Raw genomic sequence first — 13,463 nt, 5'->3', positions numbered from 1 at the left:
AAAGGCACAGCACAGGCCCACATTCGTCTAGAGTTCAACTTGTTTCGGCAGGATTACATAAATTATGCGTGATTCCTTTGTCTTTGTACGAAAATGAGAACTGCAAAAAATTACTCGATCAAGCTTCTCTTATGGAATATCATTCCAAACAAAGAATCGTATCTATACAAATTCTACTTAAATGCAATTAAAGTTCTGCAAGCCAAGGATTTGATGAAACTGCCTATTCCACCAAAACAGTTAGCAATAAATTTGCTGAAGCAAGCAAGGCTACTATCTGTCCCTGATGACCTAGAGCATGGGTACTCACAAACTTTCTCTTGGGGGCCAAATTTACAGTGTGGTTTGTGTCCGATGGCCGCACCGGTGGGGCGGGGTCAATGGGGGAGGGGGCGGGGCTAGAGCAACAAAAAAAACTGTGACCATGAGGTTGATCACAGGTCCCTGCAGCGGACGCCTTCGTCCACTGAGCCACCAGACCCGGCATACACACAGCTCTCTCTCTCTCTCTCTCTCTCTCTCTCTCTCTCTCTCTCTCTGTCTCCCTCTCCCTCCCTCTCTGTCCCTCCCTCTCTCTCTCTCTGTCTCCCTCTGTCTCACTCACTCTGACTCTCTCACTCCCTCTCTCCCTCTGTCTCACTCACTCTGACTCTCTCACTCCCTCTCTCCCTCTGTCTCACTCACTCTGACTGTCTCACTCCCACTCTTCCTCAGTCTCACTCACTCTGACTTATCTCCGTCTCCCTCTCTCTCCTTCCTTCCCTGTCTCCCTCGCTCTCCTTCCCTCTCCCTCCTTCCCCCTGTCTCCCTCTTTCACCTTCCCTCTCCCTCTGAGGACTCCCTATTTCTCCTTCCCTCCCCCTCACTCTGAGGACTCCCTCTCTCGCCTTCCCTCCCCCTCACTCTGAGGACTACCTCTCTCTCCTTCCCTCCCCCTCACTCTGAGTTCTCCCTCTCTCTGAGGTCTCCCTCTCTCTGAGGTCTCCCTCTCCCTAAGGTCTCCCTCACTCTGTCTCCCTCACTCTCCCTCCCTTTACCTCCCGCTCCCTCCCTCCCTGTCTCCCTCTCCCCCTCCCTGTCTCCCTCTCCCCCTCCCTCCCTCTCCCTCCCTCTCCCTCCCTCTCCCTCTCCCTCTCCCTCTCTCCATCTCTTTCCCTCTCTTTCCCTCCCTCTCCCTCCCTTTTCCTCCCTTTTCCTCCCTCTGTCTGCCTTCCTTTCCCTCCCTTCCTCGCTCTCCCTCCCTTTCCCTCCCTCCTTCTCCCTCTCCCTCCCCTCCCTCTGTCTCCCTTCCTGTCTCCCTCCCTTTCCATCACTCCTTCTCCCTCTCCCTCCCTCTGTCTCCCTCTCCCTCCCTTTCCCTCCCTCCCTCTGTCTGCCTCCCTTTCCCTCCCTCGCTCTCCCTCCCTCACCCTCCCTTTCCCTCCCTCCCTCCCCCTCCCTTTCCCTCCCTCCCTTTCCCTCCATCTTCTCCCTCTCCCTCCTCTGTCTCCCTCTCCCTCCCTTTCCCTCCCACTGTCTCCCTCCCTCTGTCTGCCTCCCTCTGTCTGCCTCCCTCTGTCTGCCTCCCTTGCCCTCGCTCCCTCTCCCTCCCTTTCCCTCCCTCCCTCTCCCTCTCCCCCTCCCTACCCCTCGCTCTCCTTCCCTCCCCCTCCCTTCCCCTCCCTCCCTCCCTCTGTCTCCCTCGCTCTACCTCCCTCTGTCACCTCACCCTGCTTGTGTGTGTGCCGGGGCTGAGACAGCTTCTGGGGGCACACACCCTCAGCTGGACCCAAGCACTTCACAGGTCTTTAAAAGACCATTGTCATGTTAATGAGGCTTTGTTCATCTCTTAGCGCCCCTGCAGCTCAACTCGGACTATGGCGGGAATCGGCCGGCCCCCACATAGCAGCAGAGTCTCTGAGTCACGCTCTGGTTGCAGACACTCTTTAAAAAAAAACAAAATTACAATTCGTGTACGATGTCTGCAAGGTCCGCAGGCTGCCAGGGAAGGCTTGCCGGGCCGCCAGCGGGCCGAACTATGAGTACCCCTGACCTAGAGGCAATCCGTGCAAGAGCTTAAGTCATACCATCAGCTGACCTAAACCAGCTCTTATTGTTGCCATCTTATTTTTCGTATTAATTTCATCAGGCTACAAAAATCCAACTCCTTCGTTTTCATCTGAGGTGGATTACACAAAAAACATACAAATATGGTTGGCTGACGGGTACTCAAGAAACCCTATGCAGGCAGTATGGAGCAGCACTGGAAACTCTCCAGCACATTATTTGCATATGCACTACATTTACGGGTCCAAGACACTACTGCCTGGTTCCAATCTTTAGAAAGCTAAATATTAGAACCTGTAGAGATGTGGTGGAGGAGAGTTTAAAAGGGGATTCAGGCCAATTGGTCAGAACATTCATAAAATACATGTAGGTTGTAGTATTCATGCTGAAGGCAGCGGCTAAATAGCACTAGTTCTTTTCATTTGATTTTTCTTAGGCAGCTGCTTTTGCCCAGATGGGGTGCCCACTAACTTCAAATGATAGCCGCTCATGGTATTTGTTCAGTCTGGTCTCTGTTTTATAAGGGGGTGGAGGTTAGTAGCATATGCATTTTAATGGAAGACACCATATGAGTCAGTAAGTCTGGACATTCATCCGCTTAAGCGGGGGTGGGGGGTGGGGGAGGGTGTGTGTGTGTGTGTACATTTATACTATATATATATATATATATATATATATATATATATATATATATATATATATATATATGTATATAGAGTCTAAATTGGCATGCTGAAAGGATTTGATTACTTTTAGATATGAAATGCAAAGATAAGGATGTATGTTGGGTCCACAAGCCACCATGTGAGAGTCCTTTTATTAAGGTGCAACATAGTACGTGGAGAATCAATTAGTTTTCCCTGTATAAGAGTCTGTGGTGTTAAATTTTGATATTTAAGGCACTTATTTTATGGTATGCTTCGCTTTTCCAGTCCTTGTTTGATATCTGTATTCATTACCCGGTGATGATGTGCAATTATTTTAATTAATCGAGAAAATAAATAAAGAACTTCAAAAGGCAGGGCTAGGCATACACACCTGCTCAGCGCCAGAATTCCCTCGCAGATGATAGTGTGCTTCACAAATCCACATAACAGTCTGGGGTTTTCCCTCTTCCAGCTCAGCATTTCTTTGTTATCACATCCCCCAGATCCAGAATGTTTTCAAATGTGTCTCTTGTGCAGGGGTTTTTAAGCGAGGGTGGAAAATTCCAGAGAGTAGGCACCTCTAAACAATCCTTCGGTGATACCATCAATTCACCCCTACCCAACCTTCCTGCACGGCACAGTATTTGGGGATTTTTCAAGATGGCATATTCAAGTGGTTTGTTGAAAAATCTTTTTTGAGAGCTTAAGTCCCACCCGTAACTGCAACAGCTACCTGGTCTCCTCCCTATAAAACTTCAAAGTTAGCCTACCCTGTGAAAGGCTTAAGAGGTCTGGATACCCAACCTGGTTTCTGTGAGGTTGAGCCTCCCCATGCCAGTTGCAATGTGAAAAGCAAGTAGCACATACAGATTCTGTCCCCAACCATCCCTCGGAGACAGTTTGATCAACGTCAAATGGCCCTATTTTGTGTGAAACCCTCAGATGCCCTGCTGGCCAGTAGAGCAATTAACTTTACTTTATTCCAACAGAAGCATATTCTTGAGACTGTCATTGTTCGTTTGTTTTTTGGTTCCTACAAATAAATTGTCACTCTCTTACTTTTTGTCTGGAATCTTGGGGCCCGATTTAGAGCTGGGTGAGGAAGGCTGCTCTAATTTTTAGGAGATTCAGTAAACGCCTTGTAAAAGCCAGAACTGGCTGGTAATTTCTTGCCCAACTAAGTGCTATAAGCAGGTTGGAATTAGACTTTTTTTCTCTCTGATATATGAAGACCATGCCACCTATGAGATCTACTCACGGGCATGAGTTAAGTGCCTCCATATTGGGTAATACTTAACCTGAGGCCCACTTAGCGACTATTTGCTAATTATTAGTAGATTAAAAACACAGTTGGAAACTGAAAATGTTAAACCCTGTAAATGTGAAGGAGTTCAAACTTGGACACAAGAAATTAAGGTGGTATCCTAAGCATGATAGCGCAAGCTCACCAAACAGCAGTAATAACTGACTGTTTGCTTCAGTTAAAGCACGAGCATGCACCGACAAAAATGAAGGATGTAGTAGAAGCAAACTAGAGTGACATGCTAGAACGCAGTACATCACTTTGTCTTTGAGAAATAAAACCAAAAGTTCCAACCTCCCATTAAAATGTGTATTTTTTTGTTGTGGATTAAAAAAAATATTTTCTAGTTTGGAATTTGTTTGATGTATGCTTGCTTCTGTATTTTTGTGCATTTTGTTTAAGGTTCAAACCTTGGAAATTGCTTTGGCTGGGGATCCAAGCTTCCAGTTGTGATTCAGTTGGGAGTCCGCAAAAGTCAAAAAGAGGAGAACAGCTGCTCTATATTCACCTCAACATCTCAAGATTGGTTTCATCAAAAACCTTGATCTTCAGTGGCCTCGTAAAGCTTTTTTGTTACTTCAGCATTGTGTGACAGCAAGGTCTTTGCAAGGAAGTTCCTATATCTGAAAATACGTTCATTGTGATTCTAGTACTCTTAGTCCTTGCTCTCCCCTCCATCATGGTGGCTTAGGAATTATCTGTAGCAGTTCCATGGGCTACAAAAACAATTCTCCAAAACTAATACTGCATCTGTGCAACAATTTCAGAGCCCTTTATGTGCAAATATCCCTCTGCTCGTCAGCTCCAATGTATTTTCCGACTTGAAAGCTTACAGTGCAGCATGTGCTAGTGGAAGTGATCAATGGTTAGGTGAATGAGGAAAAGTGATCAATATCGAACGATACCAGATACACCAAGAAGGCAACTTTTCATACCACTGCATTCATGCTCTCGGTTTACCCCAAGTGGTTGGAAATCTGATTTCAAAACTCCTAAAGGTGTGTAGGAGGAAGACTGTATATGCTTATAAAAGGTATATAATGACGAACTCCAGTGTTCATGTAGGAGGCTTCTTTATAAATAGTAAATTACAGATGATAAGCATATCTCTAGATACCCCACCTTGAGCTGGAGGTTTCCAGCTTAGCATCCTCTTCCAACTACCCATACAGACGCCCCACATTTCATACACAGTTAACATTCTAGATGTCCTGAAGGGCATAGAAGAAGAAGATTTAAGCAATGCCTGGCAACGCAAACAGGCTGCATAGAGCTTTATGGCTAAAAAGCATCTTATCTGATACAGAGGTCCATGGTAATGAAGGCTTCCAGTCTTCTGTTTTTACAGATAAATAGAGACAGAAAACAATATGCTTCCTGTGTGTATTTAATTTTAAAAGTAGAAACATACGGAAAATTATGCTTCTTGTGGGGGTGACTTTCCATGCGGTCTTTCGTGATTTCTAGCTTTCTGAGCAGATAAAGAGAATGGGAAGTTAAAAAACAGGTTCAAATTTCCCTGAATACAGGCATGTGTTAGCATATATTTGTATTATAATACTGGTATTTACCTGTGGGTGTAAGGTTTAGCTGCTTAGTTTGCTGAAACGAGACAGGCAGCAAAGTATGGATGCATGTTTATCAGTTAAATAAATGTGGAAATCTACCATGTTATGACTATTTATTCTCAAACGCAAAATAAATATCGATGAATACCAATAAAATGGTCAAAAAATAAACATGGATAAATACAGACGGAAATGTTAAAAAAATAAATACCATAAAATCGGGAGCCCTAATGGTAATGCCTGCAAAATGCATGGGGACTGGTCCTCATCATTGTATTTCATCTACGACAACGACTTTGAAAGGCCACTGGTGTTTCCCCAGTTCTGGGAGAATGAACATAAAGTCTTGAGGAGATCGAACTCCTCTTGTTTTAGAAGACATAAGACTCCCAACTTAGGGCACAATTACGATGGCGGGTGGACAAAGTCCGCCCGCAACCGTAAAGGGATGCAGGGCCGCCCGCCAGGGGTGTGGCAGTCCCGCTGTGCCGATTACGATGCGCCCGCCACACTGGCAGGCGCATCACGCATATTTTACATTGCGGCGGCGCTGCAAGCAGCGCCCACCACAATGTAAAAACTGCATGTGGTGCATTTGGATGCACAACATGACAGGCACCGCGCAGTGCCTGCGACCTTGTGCATGCAAATGTCGGGGGTACCCTCCAAGTGCAGCTACCCACCGCGCCTGGGGGCCCGCAACGGGCCCCCAAATAAAAGACCGCATGCCTTTCCATGGCAGAGTCTTCGCCACGGAAAGGCAATTGACCGCCATCGTCCTAATATGGATCAGCACCGCCACCATATTGCTGCCCTTTTCCGCCGAGTAGGCAATCGGGCAGATTGCCTATCAGCAGAAAACCGGAAAGTCCGCCCGGGTCCCCAAAATCATCGTAATATGCCGGGGGAAATTTTAGGCGGGCGGTGGAGAATGGCGGGCGGATTGCCACCGCCATACAGGCGGTGACGATCTGCCCGCCATCCTATTTTAGCGACAATTCTGTTTTTCCCTCTTAGCTGCTGGCAGTAAGGCTGTCACAAGCCCTTTCCCAGATACAGTTTTTCAGATGTAGGAGGTTCTTTGTGTAAGAGACTTAAAGTTCATCAATCACAAAAGAGGTAATCACCACCAAGAAAGTGGATTTTCCAACGCCATAAAGTGTACATCACATGGATCCACTGGAATGTATGAGGAAGTGTTTTACATCTGTGGTTCTCAACTTTTTGACATCTGTGGACCCCCACTTAGTGATTACTGGTAGCAAGGGAGTGGGACCCCCACTGAACCCTTATTGGAATCCAGGGACCCCCCCCCCCCCCCCCACTGAGTCATTACTGGAAGCCATGTACCCTGGCCTAAGCATTGTTGAGGATTTGAACTGCAAAACAATACACAAAAAATAAAGAAAAAAGCAGTCCTCAAGCAAATACACAAATGACACATTTTATTTGATTCACAAACACAGAAATATTTTTAAAATAATTTTAATAGAAAAATGAGGTCACTCAGTCTATACTATATTCTGTTTGATGCACCTGCACTGCTCCACGAATCAATCCGAGGATACTAATTTAATTTTTAGTCTCTAATTTCATTCACATTTATAGTATGTTTTAAATTTTTCACTTGTACATTTAGCTTCTTTATTTTTTTATATACACTTTTTAATCTGTTATTATTACTTAATTTTCTAAGTAGTCGCGAACCCCCAGAGGAGGCTTTGCAGACCCCAGGAGCCCTGGGACCACAGGTTGGGAACCACCGTTTTACATCTAACAAGCACACACTGCTATCACACATTTATTCTTCGGCTCATCCATGCATTGCATACACAAAGCAATCTTGTTTAATTGGGATGCACTGCAGCAGGCATTTGTATTGCTTTTGTCACTGCGACTGTCAAACTACTGGCTTTACCAATGCTTTTTGGTAGTTGTTTCTTGAGCAGGAAGGTGTGCCGCCTGTGACTGTTGAGAAAACAAATTAGTGGCGCAAGCGGTTTGGGGATCGGATCTGTATCTTACTAAACAGTATATTTTGCCATTTAAAAAAAAAAAAAAAAAAATTTATATATAGACACAGGCTTTATCACCATTATTTAGAGAACTCCTGATGAAGCAGCAATGTGTTAATGTATCGGTCATTTTACTTTCCTAAGCCTTATAAAGCTATTTTCTAGCCTGCTCCTTTCAATGAATTCCTTATTTTAATTAACCTTTGGCCTGCTCACGGGGAGAAAGTTCAGCTGTCTGCAAGAAAATATCCATGAACCGTGTGCCTACCCCTCCCAAGGTGTTAGGGAAACATCATTACTCGAACAGCCCGAAGGCACGGCTGCATGATGAAGGCACGAATAAAAGAGCATCACAATTAATTCGATGAAACAATGAAACGAACAATTACAAATTAATGAGGAAACAGCGGGACAAGACGGAAAAAATAAGCGACCCACTTAGTGAAAGGAAGAAGGCTGTGGCCCACAACAACTCTACAGCTCTCCGCATTAAAACTATCTGTATGTGCCAAGATATATTTCAGATAGTAATGTGCAGTGCGCTAGTGGTGAATATCAGTGTAATCTTTCCAACCACACATACAGTGAGCAGAGCGGCGGCACAAACGTGATCAACGGGTCTACCTGGGCGGTGGGGTTTACCCTGTGATGTCTGAGGTGAACGGGGTCTGTGTTCCTGCAGGTCTAGGGTGGGTTTCCAGGTCGGATATGCTTGGATTGTGCAGGGATGCCTACTATGCGGCTCTGTGTAAATGCAAGAGGTGTTACTGTTGCGAAGGGCGGGCCTTCATGGGAGGATGCCAGCAGGCAGGACGTAGGGAGAAGCCCAAAACACCTGGCTTGAAGCCAGAGAGCACCCTTCACTAGGCTGGTGGATTCGAATATGTCTGGGCAGCAAACTCAGTGTAGTACAACGTCGAAACAAAAATATCTTGCAAATAATGCTGTAATTGTCTATCCATCATTGTTTTATTAGAAAACTGCGGGACACTCTTGTAAAGTTAAAGTTGGAACATCTGTGGAGTAACAGGGATGTGGCTTGTTTCCCATCGAAAACAAAACTGAAAGAAATGTATTGGGAGATGGTGTACTCAACAATGTATCAAATAGGTTCCTTACCCAATTTGTCATCTCGCTTCTTGGACATTAAGATGTTCCCATTGTGTGAAGATTACTGGGACATAATCGAACGTCCGCATGACAGGAAACTATACTTTCAATTTCGTGTTGGAACACTTCCAGTGAATGCTTTTAAGAAACACTGGCACCCTTCACGGGATGAATACTGTCATCATTGTAAGGACCAAATAGAGCACACCTCCCATTTATTGTTTTGTTGCCCTTTATATGCCAGTCCAAGGCGCAAATGGCTAAAGCCAGTTTGTTTAAATATGGGTACTCGTAGTCAATCGACCGCACTTAGAATATTAAAATCTGACTGCTCTACACTATTAGCGATTGCGGCGGCAAAATTCCTTGCTTGGGCCTGGGTAATCCGTTCCCGCTCACTATTGTTAAATATAACATAATGAAGTATGGCCGCCTTGTTCCAATTGTTCTTATATCTGAAATATGTACATATTATTTTAACTGCTTTTTATGAACTGAGCACAATTTTTATGTGTATAAAGTATTCGACTGTCATTGTTTAATATGTTTTTTTTAAAAAAAGTTTTTAGCTATAGTATTTATTGTATGGGGTAGGGATTGATGCTTTTATGACAAACGTCGAATAAAGCTTGGAAAATGTAAATGTTTATTAGAAAACAGAGGGGAAACAATTATTTTCCATAGTATATTGTACTTCTTGTTTCAGCCGTAAGTCTGTAGTAAGACCTCTGGTGGTCCCTGTGGTTTCCTGCCAGCTGCTGCTTACAATTTGTTCGCTTTTTCAACCCCGACATTTGCTCACTATTTACCTGATGGTTTTCCCTTCTCTTTTTGAGTTTTTTCCCTTCCTTGAAGCAAACCTTATTTATCATCCTTTTGCTTGGTTAAGTTGTATTCTTCCACTCAATCAATCAATCAATCAATCAGAACACTTGTAAAGCGCACAACTCATCCGTGGTGGTCTCAAGGCGCTGGGGGAAGAGGGGGGGGGAGTGCTGCTACTGCTCGAATAACCAGGTCATCAGTAGTCTTCTGTAGGTAAGCAGGTCCTGGGTCTGCCGTAGGAGGATGGGGAGGGTGTTCCAAGTTTTGGCGGCGAGGTGGGAGAACGATCTGCTGCCTGAGTCCGCTCTTCGGATGCGGGGGACGGTGGCGAGGTCGGCGGAGCTGGCGATTAGGGGTGTAAAAGGTGAGTCTGTTGAGGTATGCTGGTCCGGTGTTGTGGAGTGCCTTGTGTGCGTGGGTGAAGAGCTTGAAGGTGAGCCTCTTGACGGGGAGCCAGTGCAGGTCTCTCAGTTGGGGTGTGATATGGCTGCTATGGGGGGTGTCGAGGATCAGGCGTGCAGAGGCGTTCTGAATCCGTCGTAGTCGTTTCAGGAGTTTGGCCGAGGCTCCTGCGTAGAGGGCGTTTCCGTAGTTCAGCCTCCTGCTGACGAGGGCCTGGGTGACCGTTCTTCTTGTTTTGGTTGGGATCCACCTGTAGATCTTGCGGAGCATGCGGAGGGTGTTGAAGCAGGAGGATGAGACGGCGTTGACCTGCTTTGTCATGGAGAGAGTAGAGTCACATTCACATCCTTTTTGCTTTTTCTTTGAACACTCTGTGGAAGTGCACATGTTTTCTTGCTCTCGCCGCCCTGTGTGCCTTTCGCCATCACATTCCCACCCTCTATGCTCAGAGAATTTTGCTCCCTTCATCTCACTACTCATCTGTAACAGAAAAATTTATATTTTCGCCAGGGCCTGGCTAAAGAGGAGGCTTTGAGATGGCTTGGCTTAGTTCCTGCATTCCACATTTTACATTAAAACACATTCTTGATACGAAAACGTAACGACACCTGGCATAATTGCTCCCTTACTACTGCAGGCGCCATGTTCGCAGATGGTCAGCTTCTAACCTTCGCCCTCTTGCTCGATGACTTCACTCTCCCCAGGAGTCCATTCCTACAGGATCGTCGGATAAGGCACGCCCTCCGCACTCAATGGTCCATAATAGACGCCGCGCCTCCCACACACTCCGTTATCCAGACTTTACCCACCGTGGGGATGGGACGCCGACTTATCACACAGCTTCATAGGACCAAGAGGGATCACACAGGACTCCACTGGTCTCCCTCGGAGACCAACGAGACACAGATACAGGTCCTGCCTCCACAGCTCTGGATGGGACAGAGCACTTGCATCCCCGCACAAGGACCCCCACAATGCCCAGTTTCAGAGCACACAATTCAACATACACCAGTCAGCATACCTCACAGCCCCCCCCCCCCCCAAGCCCCAGACCACATCTAGGATGCCTGCGCTGCCAGGAGTTCTCAGCAGACCTCCAGCACATTGTATGGTCCAGTCCCGCACTCTCCGTATTGGCAGACAGTCCACGCCGCACACCACGAGGTGACGGAAGTTTAGCCTCACTTCTCGCTAAGCATGCAATCACCCTTAAATAGCGATCTCCCCAGCCTCCCGGCATCATAGCACGATGATGAGCAGCAATGGAGCAGGGCCGAGGCGTGGCACTGCGCTTTGAGGAGATTCAGCATATCCGTAAAAACCCCACTTCCTGCGTGGGATACCCTCCTTGGCCGCTTTCTCTCTCTTACACAAGATGGCGCCCTACCCCAGTGAGCCATGGGGCACATATCTCCAGTATTTGGCTCTTCTCTTCCCTGCATGGGCCCTACCGATACGGCCCTCGCACCGTCGCCCATCCCCCAAACCTCCCTCCGTGGGCAGCCCTTTGTTCTTGTCCGAGAGGTTCAGCCTTATTAGCACCATGTGCTCTGATCGTTAAGGTTTCACTTCCAACAGTGCCCTGGTTCCCCAGTTCCAATCCCTATCTCCCCCCCCCCTTTTGTCATCTTATTTTGACACATGGTCAGTTGAGAAGATGCTCCTGAAAATATTATGTAATTCTGGACCAGTCACAATTTATGTTATATTTTGTTGACATAAGTGGGGAAGTGTGGCTCACTGGATAGAGGCGGCAGATCCGTAAGCAGAGAACGGCCCGGGACCAGGGTTCGATTCCCGACGCGGCAGGGTCGTGGACCAGGGTCAGCGGACTCGATAATTCTCGCCTCGGTGCCTACTCTAGTCAGAAACCACACTCGGCAACTCTGGGCATCAGCTTGCCTCATCTTCACAACAGCCCCCCCAGACCGCCGGGGATGCTTGGTCGCACCTTAGAGATACCCATCAGGGACCATCTCTCAGGGTGAGCCAGGACGGGTTCCCCAGCGGTCGAAGCGTGGAGATACTCCTCCGGGAGTCGATTCCTAGCGCTATATAAACCCACAATTAAATTAAATTAAGTTTAATAAAAAATACTTGTTAAAAAAACATTCTTGGCACACGCAGGTAACATTTATAGCGCCAGGAGAGAGGCAGGCTGATACACATTCATAGATGGCTTTTGAGGCAAAAGGTGTACTTAGCATGACTAAAGGTGTGTCTCTTTTCCTGGAGGCCCATAAATCTCCTTGGGCTCCTGTTGTACACCAATTAAGTCTAGCATTTGGCATTTTTAGTTCTGAGTCTTGTAGAAAGTAAATGAGGCCTTGGTATGCAAACTCTTTCAAATTCTGACATCTCTTTATTCTTTTTAAAATGTGTTGTTTCGAGTGAAAAGTCGATGAAAAATAAACTACATAGCTTATAAAAAGGGAAATTATTCAAATCAGCGAACAGTTGTGCGATACCATAAGCCTGAAATGTCTTTTTCCTTTACTTTTTTGTTGCAGTGCTTTACAAACAAGCAATGGCAAAACTAATAGCTTGGCCCTATCTTTATTAAGGGAAGACCTATTGTCGGTCTATGCTTCTTTTCTCATTTTAATGTAATTGTCACTAGTTCTTAGTTCTACTACTGCCCTTGTAGTTAGGCCTGTCCTGACTATTGAACAAGCCAGCAGGCAGCTGCATTAACGGCCCTCAGTCCCTATCCTCACCTTCTCCATGACTGCCACTTCCTGCTGTGGCTAGGAGCTCCTCCCGACTACCCACAGGTGAAATCGCAGCAGACCAACTCTACTGTGATGCACTATATGCCCATGCACTGTCCCATCATGCCAACCTCTCTTCTGCATCAAGGTCCTTTCAGCAAAGCATGGAGACCCAGCAATCCCTCTAAAGGCCCTTCTGAATCACGCCCCTTGGCTCTCCTTGGCTGCTGTCCAACAATACAGAGATGGGACAAACAGGCTTAGGGCAGCATTGGATGCCCGAAAGGGCGGCCATCACTTAAAGTTTTATGAAATGGGGTTCTTAGGGCTCTACTACCACTTCAACCTATTACCATCTCATAATGAGCTCCAAAAGCAATTGCAAATGGAATTACATGAATGAAGCAAACACTACTTATTTAAGTTTGTCTACATTTAAGCTTTCAATATTTTAAGGTGTCGTTCTTTTAAGCTGCAGATATTACCGAGTAAACATGTTTACTACAAACTCCCTAGGTTTGCATGTACCAGGCCAACAAGTCACCTTCGATCGCTTGCACGGAGCTGCACCACCATAATCATCCCCATTGGATGAAAATCATCATCATATAATGTTTTTTGGCAGATTGCCGTAAAAAACCCATGTGTACCCATAAGTGTTACATGAAAACTGCGAATAACAACATACATTAAATCGCTGCATAAAAGCCAATAGCAATCGAGCTTAAAAGTCTGGCATTATAATAATTCATGATATGGAGGACCATATTCTAATAGAATGACGAATAAATTGCACGGCTGAAAAACATATGAAATAGTTGTTCAGGTGATGTAAA

At 46.0% G+C, this 13,463-nt stretch overlaps 1 protein-coding gene across 2 annotated transcripts in view; it reads right to left on the bottom strand.

Moving 5' to 3' along the window:
* Nucleotides 1–13,463, bottom strand: part of ETFB (electron transfer flavoprotein subunit beta) — a 528,490-nt gene that overhangs the window by 432,455 nt on the left and 82,572 nt on the right. The gene's annotated exons all lie outside the window — the stretch shown is intronic.

This window comes from Lissotriton helveticus, chromosome 7, assembly GCF_964261635.1.
Source record: "Lissotriton helveticus chromosome 7, aLisHel1.1, whole genome shotgun sequence".
Classification (NCBI taxonomy): domain Eukaryota; kingdom Metazoa; phylum Chordata; class Amphibia; order Caudata; family Salamandridae; genus Lissotriton; species Lissotriton helveticus.
This window is presented reverse-complemented; position numbering and strand designations above follow the sequence as displayed.